Source organism: Heterodontus francisci, unplaced genomic scaffold (genome assembly GCF_036365525.1).
Source record: "Heterodontus francisci isolate sHetFra1 unplaced genomic scaffold, sHetFra1.hap1 HAP1_SCAFFOLD_241, whole genome shotgun sequence".
Classification (NCBI taxonomy): Eukaryota; Metazoa; Chordata; class Chondrichthyes; order Heterodontiformes; family Heterodontidae; genus Heterodontus; species Heterodontus francisci.
In genome coordinates this window covers 2,036,002-2,051,289 of record NW_027142246.1, presented here as the reverse complement: position 1 = coordinate 2,051,289, position 15,288 = coordinate 2,036,002, and the positions used below count along the sequence as shown (strand labels likewise).

Sequence of the window (15,288 nt, the reverse complement as noted above, 5' to 3'; positions counted from 1 at the left end):
GTCACTTGTTACTTGTGTGGCTCAGAAAGGTTTATAAAAGTAAATAGTATCTGCTGATACTGAGAGTGATTGCTCAGAGAGGCCCTCAAAGGAGTGCAGTGTAAAACCAGCTTGAGAGTTGGGAATATGCTGAAATTAATTTAAGGACTGATGGACACAAAATCCAGCACACTGTTTGGTTTTATGTCATGAGGGGTAAAAACAGAGCCGATAGAGAGAAACTGTTCCCATTGGTGGACGGGTCCAGAACCAGATCATTTAAATTTAAGGTGATCGAGAAAAGAATCACAAGCGACAGGAGGGAAATCTTCTTTCTCCAGTGAGTGGTTAGGATCTGGAATAAACTGCCTGAGACTGTGGTGGAGTCAAGTTCAAGAGTGGCTTTAAAAAGGGAATTGGATAAGCGCCTGAAGATCAAAAGAGATAATTGCAGGGCTAAGGGGAAATGCCAGGGAAGTGGGAGCAGCTAAATTGCTCTTGCAGAGAGCTGGACGGGTTGAATGAACTCCTTCTGTGCTGTCACCTTTCTATGATTCCATGCCCCAAGACTCCATCACCCTTTCTGCTTCTCACGCAAATACCCAACTCTCAGTCTTGCCCCAGCAGTGCCCAGTCTGACATTAGACATTAGATTAGGAAAGTGAGTGGAACAGTGACAGGGGATCCAGCATAAAGCAAGTGTGGACTGCGAGCACGACACTGCACTGAGATACATTCCCGTCTGTGAGCTGTGTTGACACTGGACTGCTATCAGCTGAGGTGGACTGCCCAGAGGGTGTGCGATGAAGTCCTGCGACAATATAATTGACTGAGTAAACCGATTTATTGCTTCGAATTTAAACATAAAGTTTAGCGGTGCAGCACTGCCGTTGCGGTGCAACGCTCCTCTCAAAACTACTTGGAGATGCTGGGGATTGAACCCAGGACTTCATACATGCGAAGCATGCGCTCTACCACTGAGCTACATCCCCAACTCTGACTGCAGTGCTTCACAATTGATTCTTTGTATTTATCATGTTCTCAGTCTTCATCAGTATCAGCAGTCTTTCCGCCGTCCTGACACCTGTCCAAATTGCCGATGCCTCTTGTATGAAACAAGGGCAATGAAATGTGTCCTTTACTTTTCTATACATTCCCACAGATGTACTTGGCTTCATAATGTGGGGTAATTACATATAAAGGAGCAAATTTTCCCCCACTCTGATCCCAGCGCTCACTATTGTAACGCACGAGAGCGTTTCTGTGGAGTTCCGAATCGTCCTTGCAATTATAACGCAAGTTTGAATTCTAAAGCAGTGAAGTTGGGCAAAATCTTTATAAAGGACTGTTTAAGCCCCAGTTCACATGTTGTGTCCAATTCTGGGAACTTTAAAATGGAGTCAAGGCCTAAGAGAGGATTCAGAGGAGCTTTGCCAGAATGGTATCAGGGACGAAAGGCATCAGTTATGTGGAGAGACTGGAGAAACACTGGGTTTTCACTGCGGGGAAGCGGAGGTTAAAGTCAAATTTAATGGAAGTGCCCAAGATCATGCAATCTTTAGATGTTATCAGTGAGGAGAAACTGCACCAGTGGCAGAAGTGTGGGAACCAGAGGACACAGATTTCAGGTAATTGACAAAAAGAACCAGCAGAGAACAATTGTGAATTATTGAGATCTGGAATAAACTCTGTGAAAGAGCGGTGGAAGCAGATTCGGTAATAACTTTCAAAGGGTAACTGGATAAATACCTAAAGCGGAAAACCTACAGGGCTACAGGGAATGAACAGGGAGGGAGTGGGATTAATTTAATGACGCTATATAAGAGCCAGAACAGGAACAATGGGCCGAAAAGACTCCAATCTGTGCTTCATCATTCTCTGGTGGTTTTTATTGAGGGAATTTCAGGGTTTGAACCCGGCCACAATGAAGTTGTTACATAGCCAAATCAATATGACATGTGACTTCTGAAAATAATATTTCCAACATGTTAATATATTTGTCTTTCTTGATGATAGAATGTCTGGGGAGACATAGGAACATAGGAATAGGAATAGCCATTCAGCCCATCGAGCCTGCTCCACAATCCAATTTTCCCACACTATCCCCATATCCCTATTTTACGAAATTTGTCAATCTCTGCTTGAAACGTACTCACAGCCAACTGGGGTCGAGAATTCCTAAGATTCACAACGCTCTGAGCAAATAAATGCCTCCTTATATCTGTCCTAAGTGGCTCCCTACCTATTTTGAAATTATGTTCCCTGGTTCTAGACTCTCCAACCAGTGGAAACATCTTACCTGCAGCGACCAGTGCATCCCTTTAAGTCTTTTGCAGGTTTCAATGCGATCACCGCTAATTCCTCGAAACTCTAGAGACTGTCGGCCCACTTTTACAAATCTCTCTTCATTGGACAGTCCCGCCATCCTGGGAAAAATTCTGATGAACCTTCGTTGCACTGCCTTTATGGTGATAATATCCTTTTTCGGGTAAAGGGGGTTAAACTGCACACAGTACTCCAAGTGCGGTCTAACCAAAGTTCTGTACAATTGAAGCAAGTCTTCACTACTCCTTTACTCAAATACTGTTGCGATAAAGGCTAACATCCCATTAGCCTTCCTAATTGCTTGCTACACCTGTATGTTCGCTTTCAGTGACTTATTGACAAGGACACCCAAGTCCCACTGCACATTGGAAGAATAGATCCCAATCTGTGCTGTATCATTCACTGATTCCCTGGTGGTTTTATTGAGGGAATTCCAGGATTTGATCCTGAAAACGATGTAGGAATGTTGATTCATATGCAAATCAATATGACAGGTGCCCCAGCAGTCTGAAGCCTGGTATCTGAAGTTAGATTAGGAAAGTTAGAGGAAGAGTGACGGGGCATCGAACATGAAGCAAGAGCGGACTCCGAGCATGACACTTGCACCTGATTACATTCCGGTTTGTGAGCAGTGTTGGCACTGGACTGCTATAGGCTGAGGTTTGCTGCCTGGGGAGCGTGAGTCTAGTACCTTAACATCCTTCCGAAAGTGTGGTGCACAGAAATGGACACAATATTCCAGTTGAGGTTGAACCAGTGTTTTATAAAGGTTTATCATAACGTCCTAGCTTTTGTACTCTATGCCTGTATTTATGAAGCCTTCAAGCCAGGAATTCAGTTTCCCTTGTAAACCACTTTCTCAACCAGCCCCGACACCGTCACCAATTTTTGCACATATACCCCAGCTCCCTCTGATCCTGAACCCCCTTTCGAATTGTGTCCTATATTTTACCTTGCCTCTGCTCGATTTTCAGAATGAAAAAAATCACTTCACACTTCTCTGCAATAAATTTCATCTGCCACTTGCCTTCCTATTTCACCAGCCTGGCCGTGTCCTCTTGAAGATTGTCACTATCCTCCTCACATCTCTCAATACTTCCAAATATTGTGCAATGTATAAATTGTGCAAATGTACTTGTCCACCAAAGTCAACGTAATTAATATGGATAAAGAAAGGCAGGGGTCCTAACACCATGGGGAACCCCATGTTTACCTTCCTCCAGTCCAAAAAAAAACAGCTGTTCACCACTACTCTGTGTCCGAACACTCAGCCAACTTCGTATTCACACGGATACTGTCCCCTTTACTCCATGTGCTCTAACCTTGCTGACAATCCTGTTATGTGACAATTTATCAAATCTTTTTGGATGCTCATGTACACAACAACAAATACATTATCCTATTCATCTCCTCTGTTGCCCCATCAAAAAATTCCATCAAGCAGCATGAATGTGATGATTCCTCCACCCAAGCTATCAACAACATCCTTCCCACACGCAGTCGGTACATTATCACTCCCAGCACACAGATACACTGACAGACCATCAGGTCCACAGTCACAGAGAGCAGGGGTAGGCAGGCTCTTACTGCTCTTACTATTGCGAGGAGAATTGAATACAGAAGTAGGGATGTTATGTTTCAGTTATACAGAGAATCAGTGAAATCACATCCGGAGGACTGTGTACAGTATTGGTTCCCTTATTTAAGGAAGCTGTTCAGAGAAGATTAACAAGACTAATACATGGAATGGGCAGGTTGTCTTCGGAGGAATGGTTGTACAAGTTAGGCTTCCATCCAGTGCCGTTTCGAAAAGTAAGAGCTGACTTGATTGAAGTATAGAAGATTCTGGGGGGTCTTGACAGGGGGGATGTGGAAAGGATGTTTCCTCCTGTGGGAGAATCTAGAACTACGGGTCACTATCTAAAAATAAGGGTCGCCCATTGAAGGCAGAGATGAGGAGATTGTTTTATTTTTTTTTAAATGTCGTGAGTCTTTGTAACTCTCTTCCTCAAAAGGCGGTGGAAGCAGAGTCTTTGCATATTTTTAAGGCAGAGGTAGATATATTCTTGTTACACAAGGGGTTAAAAGTTCATCGGGTGTAGGCGGGAATGTGAAGATGCGGTCACAATCAGATTAACCATGATCTTGTAGAATGGTGGATCAGGCCCGAGTGGCCGCGTGTCCAACTCCGGCTCCTAGTTCATATTTTCCCAAGATCCCAAGTGCTACAGATATATTTTCAATCCAACGGTCAAACACAGCAGAAGTGCAGAAGTTATTGCGGGATTGGGGGATGTTTGGTGGGCGGGGGGTGGGGAGGGGGTGGTGGAAGAGCCATGGCGTTGTAGTCATATCACTAAACTAGTAGTCCAACCATCCAAGCTCATCTCATTGCTACACGGGTTCAAATCGCACACAGCAGCTGGTGGAATTAATGTTCAATTAATCAATAAATTCAATTAATTGACACACAAATTCTAACATTGAAAGGGACTTTCACTAATGTTTCCCTGTGCTCTCTGTCGTTAGCTGGTCTCACCTACATGTGAGTCCAGAACCGCAGCAATGTGTTTGACTCTGAAGTGCATTACTCAGTTGCTGCGCAGTAAGGGATGACCACAAATGCCACCTCCTATAAAATACCTGCTGACAGGTAAATATATAAATCTCAGCCCAAAATCACACGACCTGTCACATTGAAAGACACTGTGCCACGGTAGACTTAACTGCACATTTAATATCAGATAGAATTGACACACTATACATGGTTGAAGGGAACTGAATTTATCCCAATAATACATCGCACACGTATCAGTCTAAAAAATTCACTTTGAGTCCGACTGAAAGACGAAATTTCAATCCCATTAGTCCAAACTGAAGCCGACACTCAAGTACATTATTGTAGAGAAAAGAGAGAGAATGATTCCCACACTCATATTCAGTACCACAGACTGGCAGATGCAAAGTGAAGCCATTACTCAAATATCGTTGCGGAGACGGACAGACGCAGAAAGAGTCCCATATTCATATACAGGACCACAGTCTGTCAGATAAAGAATAAATCACCCAATGAAGAACAAATCAATCGAGTCTTGATTAAACTGCATTGCTTGGCTCTTTGTAAATGTGCCCTGTTATATTTTACTCTACATTGTTTACATCAGTTCAAATAAACAAAACATAAATACACGATGATCTGAGCACAACGCTGGACGTTTCACAGAAACCATTACAAGGGGAAAGGGATGAAATACAGACAGAAATAAGATACAAATCAAAGCTCAAAATGCTGGTAAGACCCATCAGCTCCTATAGTTTCTGTATGGGAGGGAAGCTCGGGTTAAGGGTTAAGATCGGTGACACTACTCTGGACCCGACACGTTAATCCCACCTTCCTCCCTCCACAGATGCTATGTGGCCTGCTGAGTCTTTCCAGCATCTTCTGTTATTATTTCAGTTTTCCGGCGTCTGCAGGATTGATCTTTCTGAAGAAAAACCCGCCTCTGGTAGACAATGGACATTTAGATAAGAAACGGGAAGCAGCAGAGGGCAAAAATACTGGAAATGAATGAAGTTCACTAAAGCCGTGCAATTTTATTGCTTTTCTCCTGTACACTTCAGGACAGATAATAAGCAGCAATAGAAAAGCTGAATATGAAGCTAGACGGAATGTGATATGAAAGAGAAAGCATTAAAAAGCTTTATTTCATTCGTGTGAAACACTTTCCCATTATAGACACACAATCCCTGTTGGCAGGATCAAATTTCGTTCAGATCTTGAGTTTCTGATATAAAAGGCATTAAAAGCTGGGGATTTGCGATGGTCAAGGTTCGATCCCGGATCTATTGCTTGGAAGGCAACTATGTGGCACAGTGGCACAGTGGATAGGGCGGCACAGTGGCACAGTGGTTAGCACTGCAGCCTCATAGCTCCAGGGACCCGGGTTCGATTCTGGGTACTGCCTGTGTGGAGTTTGCAAGTTCTCCCTGTGTCTGCGTGGGTTTTCTCCGGGTGCTCCGGTTTCCTCCCACAGTCCAAAAGACTTGCAGGTTGATAGGTAAATTGGCCATTATAAATTGTCACTAGTATAGGTAGGTGGTAGGGAAATATAGGGACAGGTGAGGATGTTTGGTAGGAATATGGTCGTGTGGGATTAGTATAAATGGGTGGTTGATGGTCGGCACAGACTCGGTGGGCCGAAGGGCCTGTTTCAGTGCTGTATATCTAATCTAATCTATGTGCACCACTATTATACCATCGCTTACCTCAGACATTACCTGGAGTATTTTAAACAATATTTATCATTAAATTGTTAAGTTCTTTGCACATGGAGCTGTATTGATTGATGTAAAGATACAAGTTAGTCTCTCTCTGTCCCTCCAGCCCCTCTGCTTTTCTCTCTCCTCCTGCACTGACTGATAGATCAACACTAACTGCTGTCTTAAACACGCCATCTTCAATACCCAGAGATGGAAATGGATAGACGCTGCTTCCATGTCACCGCAACTCAGCCCCACTGACAGACAGACACATAAACTCCAGTCCAAACTCACTATCAAATTGTCACTGTGTTAGTCCCACAATAGTGCAGCCTTAGCTCCAAGTTAGATACCAGATGGCACTTGTTTGAATCCCAATAATGTACCCTGAGATTCTCATTAAACATCACTCCAACATTCAGACACATTATGGGTTTAAAATTGGTGGTACTAATTCCCATAGTATGCCCTGACATATAAATTAGAAACAAGTCAAATTCAATGTCTGTGATCAGATTGAGATTGAGATCTGGAAATACAGTATACAAACTCAGATACCAGTTTAAAACTTACGCATATAATTTAACTGAAATGTCCATTCCCTTAGTCCAGCCTGATATAAACTGCGAACCAGTTCTGAAACATCATATAGTATCTATGTGAAATATATTGCATTAATTCAATGAGAGCAGGCTGGTATCGACATAACATGTAAGATCTCATTCACAAAAAGAGTGAATGACACAGTATCAATTAAAAACATAGATCCTTAAAAATTCCACGCACAGATATTGGCCATTCGGCCCATTGTGTCCACGCCAGCCGCATAAGTGCTGTCCAGTCTCATCTTACTTTCTGTCTTTTGGTCCATAGCCCTGTATGCTACAATACGTCAAGTGCATGTCTAAGATTGTGTTACATGTCATAAAGGCTTCTGCTTCTACCACCCTTTCAGGCAGTGAGGTCCAGGCCACCCATTGCCCTCTGGGTGAAAATGAATACTCCTGAACTCTCCTCTAATCCTTCTGCCAATTAATTTAAATGTTTGCCCCTTTGATATTGACCTTTCTGCAGAGTGAAATAGATCCTTCCTGTCCACTCTATCTTGGCACTTCGTAAGTTTTGAAGACCTCCAATATTCTGCCCCTCCCCCCTCCGAAGTTCCAAAGATAACAGCCCCCGCATACTCAGCATAAGAGTTGTTCTCCATGGAACAGAGAAGACTGAGGGGAGATTTGAAATGTACAAAATTGTGAGGCGCCTGGATAGAGTGAATGTAAAGGACCTATTTACCTTATCAGAGAGGTCAGTGACTGGGGGGCATAGATTTAAATTGCTTGGTAGAAAGAGGAGAGGGAGGATGAGTGTTTTTTTTTCTCCTAGAGCATGGTGTAAGTCTGAAACTCGCTGTCTGACAGGGTATTAAAGGTAGAAAACCTCAATCTATTTAAAAGATGTCTGGATCTGCACCTCAAATGCTCGAACCTGCAGGGCTATGGACCAAATGCTGGATGGTGGGATTAGACTGGATGGCTCGTATTTTGTCCAGCCCAGACACAATGGGACAATGGCCTATTTCTGTGCCATAAACGTTCTATGATTCTATGTTTCGATTTTCTCACAGTTAAAATTATCCAATCCTGCCAATATCCTCACAAATCTCCTCTGTACCGCCTCTAGCAGGATCACATCCTTCCTGTAAAGCAGTGACCAGAAATACTCTAGCTGCACTCCAACTAGTGTTTAGCACTGCTTTAGCATCATGTCCCGACTCTTCGACTCTTTGGCAGTGTGTGAACTTATAAATACAAGCAGAGTTATAATTCTGTCAGTCTCTGGTACAGTATATGTGCATTGAATTAATTTTCTGTTTATCAATCCCTGGCACACTGTGTGGTTGCAGAATTAATGCTGTAACTGACAATCTCTGATAGCGTGTTTGAATGTGGGACATATTTTGCATATGTCAGTCTCTGTTACTGCATGAGACTGAAACCTTCATTCTATATCAGTCAGTCTCTGGGACTGTATGTGCGTGTGAGATTCATTATTTTTCTGTTATTTTCCGATGGTGGCGTGTCAGTGTGTGATTCATTCTGTATCTGACAGACTGTGGTACTATACATGAATGTGAGCCTCATTCTGTGCCTGTCAGTCTTTAGTTCTTATGTGAGTGATGAAATCACTTTGTATTTATCAGTCTGTGGTCGTGTATGTGAATGTGAGCCTCATTCTGTGTATGTCAGTCTTCAGTTCTATATGTGAGTGATGAAATCACTTTGTATTTATCAGTCTGTGGTAGTGTATGTGAATGTGAGCCTCATTCTGTGTCTGTCAGTCTTCAGTTCTATATGTGAGTGATGAAATCACTTTGTATTTATCAGTCTGTGGTCGTGTATGTGAATGTGAGCCTCATTCTGTGTCTGTCAGTCTTCAGTTCTATATGTGAGTGATGAAATCACTTTGTATTTATCAGTCTGTGGTAGTGTATGTGAATGTGAGCCTCATTCTGTGTCTGTCAGTCTTCAGTTCTATATGTGAGTGATGAAATCACTTTGTATTTATCAGTCTGTGGTCGTGTATGTGAATGTGAGCCTCATTCTGTGTCTGTCAGTCTTCAGTTCTATATGTGAGTGATGAAATCACTTTGTATTTATCAGTCTGTGGTACTGTATGTGAATGTGAGCCTCATTCTGTGTCTGTCAGTCTTCAGTTCTATATGTGAGTGATGGCTTCACTTTGTAGCTATCAGTCTCTGGTACTGTATGTGACTGTGGGACTCACCTAGTTACTTTCACTCTCCAGGTCAATATGTGAGTGATGGCTTCACTTTGTGTCTATCTCTCTTTGGTCCTTTATGTGAAAGTGAGACTCATTCTGTTTCTTTCAGTCTCCAGTTCTATATGTGAATGATGGCTTCGCTTTGTATCTATCAGTCTCTGGTTCTTTATGTGAAAGTGGGACTTATTCTGTGTCTTTCAGTCTCCAGTTCTTTCTGTGAATGATGGCTTCACTTTGGATCTATCAGTCTCTGGTACTGTATATGAATTTGGGACTCACATAGTTCCTTTCAGTATCCAGTTCTATATGTGAGCGATGGCTTCACTTTGCAGATATCAGCCTTTTTAAAAAATTATTTCATGGGATGTGGGCGTCACTGGCAAAGCCAGCATTTGTTGTCCATCCCTAATTGCCCTTGAGAACTGAGTGGCTTGCCAGTCCATGTCGCAGGGCATTTAAGCGTGAAGCATATTGCTGTGGCTTTGGAGTGGAGTGGGCAGGGGGCGGGGTGCTAGAGTTGTGGGGGAGTTGGTGTTGGAGGGGGGGGCGACGCTGGATTCCACCATGCCAGGTCTTGCCTGCGTTCAAGGGGCCTCGGTGATTGCCAGCCCACCGCTCCCCACCCCCCCCCCCCCGAACCCGATCGATGGAGCAACAGGGGACCTGAACCAAGAGAACGCAGGTCTGGCAGCATCTGTTTAGAGAGAAGTAGATTTAACGTTTCAGATAGTGACCATTCATTTGAACTGACCTGAAACGTTAACACTGCTTCTCTCTCCAACAGATGCTGTCAGACCTGCACAGTATTTCCAGCATTTCTTGTTTTTACTTCAGATTTCCAGCATCTGCAGTATTTTGCTTTTATTTTGGAGTTTCTGACACTGATGGGCTATTTCTGATAAGAAGAATAAGAGGAGATTTGATCGAAGTGTTGAAACTCAAGAGAGATCCAGATATAGCAAATGGGGAGAAACTGTTCCCATTGGCAGAAAGGTCAACAAGTACATAGTCAATGGTAAAATAAACACAACGGTGGCATGGATGTCTAAATAGACCAATCAGAGCGAGACCCTTAAATAAAACACTGCCATAACTTTCAAACTACCAATCACAATCATCCCCTTAACCAATCCTCCATCATCACAGGGCTGTGGGAGCTCCCTATTTAATCCCAGTGTGGAGGGGTTTGGGGAGATTTCCAGGTCTGAAAGTGATTTGAGGACTGTCTGATCCGGCACATTTCTACTCCAATCATTTTAATACAATTATGCAAGCAGAGCCTAATAACCCAATAACTGACCCACTTGAGTGCTTGTTTCTCTTTTACCACAGAGTGTCGTCAAGCACATAATCTATTTTGACCTTAAAGCAGCAGTTTTAACCATAATGGCGAGAGGTATCCCTTCTGACAAAATTGCAGAACTGTTACAGAGCACAAGAATGCCATTTGCCCCCTCGTGCCCACACTGGCTCTCTGAATGAGCAATTGACTTAATGCCAATCGCCCGCCTTCTCCCCATAACCCTGCACTTTCTTCCTGTTCACATAAGAGTCTAATTACCTTTAGAATGCCTCGATTCAACCTGCCTCCACCACACTGTCAGGCAGTGTATTCCAGATCCTAACCACTGCCTGTGTGAAGAAGTTTTTCCTCATGTCGTTGTTGTTTCTTTTACCAATTGCTTTAAATCTGTGCCCTCTCGTTCTCGATCCTTTCATGAGTGGGAAGTTTCCCCCTATCCACTCTGTCCAGACCCCTCATGATTTTGAATACCTCGATCAAATCACCTCTCAGCCTTTTCTTCGCCAAGGAAAACAGTCCCAACTACTGCAACATATCTTCATCACTGAAGTTCTTCATCCCAGTGCCATTCTCGTGAATCTTTGCTGTACTTCTCCAATGCCTTTACATCTTCTTGGAGGGTATCTTTCTCCTCCCTCGGCCACTCGCTGCAGACCTCGCTGTTCCCCCACTCCCATGTCCGATTGTTCCCCACTCCTCGCTTCATGCCACCCCGGTCTCCAGCTCCCCCCCCCCCTCTGCTCCCCCACCCCAGCTCTTGACAGTACCGCTTCCCTCCTCTCGGCCACTCGCTCCTCCGTCACCCCATCACCCCTCATGGCATGCATTTCTTCTTCGGCAGGCATGCAGAGAACAATTAAACGTGGGAGCGAGTGGCCGAGAGGAGGGAAGCGGCGTGGCCTAGAGCAGGAGCATTGTGGGGAGGAGGTTAAGTGGGAAGCGAGTTGCCGGAGAGCGGGGGGTCGAGGAGCGGGGAACAACCAACCAGGGGAGTGGAGGAGAGAAGCAAGGTCTGGAGCGAGTGATTTAGTTGTGTTGACATATAAAAAGTGGATAATGAATTGCCAGCACATTTTATACTCTGCCCGATTTTATTCTCCATCGATCGGGTTGCCAATTCACTGTCTCCCTAAATATCAGAACATGGAAATTCAATCATAACATTCCTTTTGTACTAAATGGTATTACTGGAATATGAAATGGCTCTGAGGGTTACAGTTAGCATCCTATACTCCATACTAGTATATTATTGGACCTCCATCCAACTTCATGTAAGGTGAGCTTGCTGGAACTAACCAGCCGGAAGCATTTCCTGTGATAAATTGAGCAGCGCCATCTTTCATCCTGGTAGTTGCGTGAATTTCACAGACATTTAGGTGTCAGTGGAACAGGCTGCAATTCCTCATGTGCAAATACAGCGCCACCTAACGGTTGCATTGTCAGCAAATGCAGCCTTTACTCACAACATCTTATTGCAGTGTAATACCTCAGAGTGCAATTATTACAGTGCAGAATAAGGGGCAGTTTGAGGGCTCTGCCCGGCTCTCACTTTTCACAAGACGATGCTCACTTCTGATTGGAATCGTCGTTTAACTTTGAGAAAGACAAAACTAAAAATTGATAAAGGGGAGGAAATGGATATGCTAGCTGTATGTAAAATTGATAAGGCACCAGGACCAGACGAGATGCATCGAAGGATACTGAGGGAAGTGATGGTGGAAATTGCTGAGTCACTGATAATAATTTTCCAGTCTTCCTTAGACTGGTGGTGCCAGAGGACTGGAGAATTGTAAACCTTACACCCTACTTCAAAATAGGGTGCAAAGTTAAGCCCAGCACCTACAGGAAGACAAGCTAACTTCGGTGGTGGGAAAGGTTTTAGGAAAATAATTTGTGAAATATTTAATAGTCATTTAAACAAAGGTGGATTAATTAAGGAAAGCCAGGAGGAATTTGTAAAGGGCAAATCGTCTTCAACTAACTTGCTTGAGTTTTTCTAATGAGGTAACAGAGAGGGTTGATGAGGGGAATGTGAAGGATGTGGTGTACATGAACTTCCAAAGGCATTTGATAAAGTGCCACATAACAGGCTTATAAACAAAGTTAGAGTCGAAGGATTAAAAGGGAAATGGCAGGCCGGATATGAATTTAGCTGAGCAACGGGAAGCAGAATGTAGTGACGGACAGTTGCTTTTCGGACTGGACGAAGTTATATAGTGGAGTTCCCCATGGGTCAGTGTTGGGACCTTTGCTTTTCCTGATATATATTAACGGCCTATACCTGAATGTACAGGGCGCAATTTCAAAATTTGCGAGTGACACAAAACATGGAAGTATTGTGAACTGTGAGGAGGAGAGTGGTAAACTTGAAAGGGGACACAGACAGGCTGGTGGAATGGGCGGAGAAGAAGCAGGCGATGTTCAATACAGAAAAGTGAGAAGTGACACATTTTTGAAGGAAGAATGAGGAGATGCAATATAAACTAAAGAATACAATTCGAAAGAGGGTGCAAGAACAGTAGGATCTGGGGCTTTAAGGACACGTATCAATGAAAGTGGCACAGCAGGTTGAGAAAGTAGTTAATGAGGTATACAGGATTCTGGGCTTTATAAATAGAGTACAAAATCAAGGAAGTCGTGATAAACTTGTATAAAACATTGATTCGGTCTCAATTGGAGTATTAGTTTCAGTTCCAGACACCACACTTCAGGAAGAATGTTAACCCATTAGAGATGTTGCAGAAAAGATTCGTGAGAATGGTTCCAGGGATGAGGAACTTCAGTTACCTGAATAGAATGGAGAAGCTGGGTCTCTTTTCCTTGGAGAAGAGAAGGTTGAGAGGAGATTTGATCGAGGTATTCAAAATCATGAGGGGTCTGGACAGAAAAGACAGTGTGAAACTGTTCACTTTTGTGGAAGGGTCGAGAATGAGTCGACACCAAGTTAAGGCGATTGCAAAGAAGCAATAGCAACCAGGAGAAAAAAACGTTTTCACGTAGAGAGTGATTAGGATCTGGAATTCACTGCCTGAGAGTGTAGTGGAGGCAGATTCAACTGAGGTATTCAAAAGAGAATTGAATAATTATCTGAAGGGAAGAAAAATAGATGGCTATGGTGAAAATACAGGACAATGAGAATAGATAAGATAACTGCCAAACTTTGCTTGAAATAAAACCAGGCACATTGACTCTGATTGGCAGTGAACTGTCAGTCACCATAAACTGCTGCATTCTCCATGGCAACGTCTCTACCAATCAGAATCCAATTGTCAACCAATCAGAACTCCCTTACATAGTATAAATGTACTGTTTGTCTTTCCATTGGTATTCTATAGATTTGTCCTGATGAGTGAAAGAGGATAATGTTCGACAAATGTCTTTGTTATCAGCAATACTCGAAAAAATTACGAAGTTTATCAAATTGTCTCAAAAGTAAAACTTTATATTAATTCACTTCTGTCCCACATCGGAATTGGCGGGCTTTTATTCTACGATTCGTAAATCGAAACCAATGTCTTAATTGATCGTTTACAACGTGGCTCTCTGATAGGTTGTGAAATCTCCCATTTCAGATCCCGCCAGTCGGCGGTTTGCTGCGCTGGTGATTTTATCACGAAGGCAGTTTTGTGTGGTCACTTGGCTCCCGCTTTGCCCAGTCCTTTGACTCCTTCCCCTCTCCCAGAAATGTTTAGTTTAGATATACAGCACTGAAACAGGCCCTTCAGCCCTCCGAGTCTGTGCCGACCATCAATCACCCATTTATACTAATCCTGCACTGATTCCTTGTTCCTACCACATCCCCACCTGTTCCTATATCTCCCTACAACCTACCTATTCTAGGGGTAATTTATAATGGTCAATTAACCTATCAACCTGCAAGTCTTTGGCATGTGGGAGGAAACCGGAGCACCCGTAGGAAACCCATGCAGACACAGGGAGAACTTGCAAACTCCACACAGGCAGTACCCAGAATTGAACCCGAGTCGTTGAAGCTACTGTGCTAACCACTGCGCCACTGTGCCGCCCCTTCACTCGAATCACTATTGAATGAGATGGGAACTTCTGCAGGCTCCTTTTTTTCAATACAGCCTGCCCCGAACTGCCTTCGAATAAGGACAGATAGAGCGCAGGAAGGGGAGTAGACCAAGTGAGGATTAAACAGAGAGCGGGAGAGGAGAGAGACAGAACAGAGAATGGTCTCGGATCGCTCTGCGCCCCCATCTCCAGCTTAAAACGCTTTCTCAATCATGGAACCGAAGTATAAACCCTGACAGACTGGGTCTCCATCGCCAGGTATTTTCAGATGCCCTGGGCTTTTCACTAAGCACGTGTTACAATGAACAGAAAGTATTAGTCCTGTCTCAGGTCAACCTGTCTCCTTCCATTCCAGTCTCCAGTCGACTCCAGTTACTGTGCTCTTAACTCCATTGGCTCGAATCTCAACAGGATTCCCGCTTGCACTGACTTCTCCAGAGCAGAGGGAATTTCTCTACAGCTTTTGTATTGGATGTGGGCGTCACTGGCAAGGCCAGTATTTGTTGTTCATCCCTAATTAACAACTGAGTGGCTTGCGAGGCAATTTCATAGAACAGTTAAGAGTAAACCACGTTGCAGTGGGTCTGGAGTCACATGTATGCCAG

General features: G+C 43.7%; 1 non-coding gene across 1 annotated transcript; it reads right to left on the bottom strand.

Annotated features, from left to right (window-relative positions):
* Positions 1-899: 899 nt before the first annotated feature.
* Positions 900-971, bottom strand: trnaa-cgc (transfer RNA alanine (anticodon CGC)). The gene has a single exon. It is a non-coding gene; the product is annotated as a tRNA-Ala (tRNA).
* Positions 972-15,288: the final 14,317 nt, after the last annotated feature.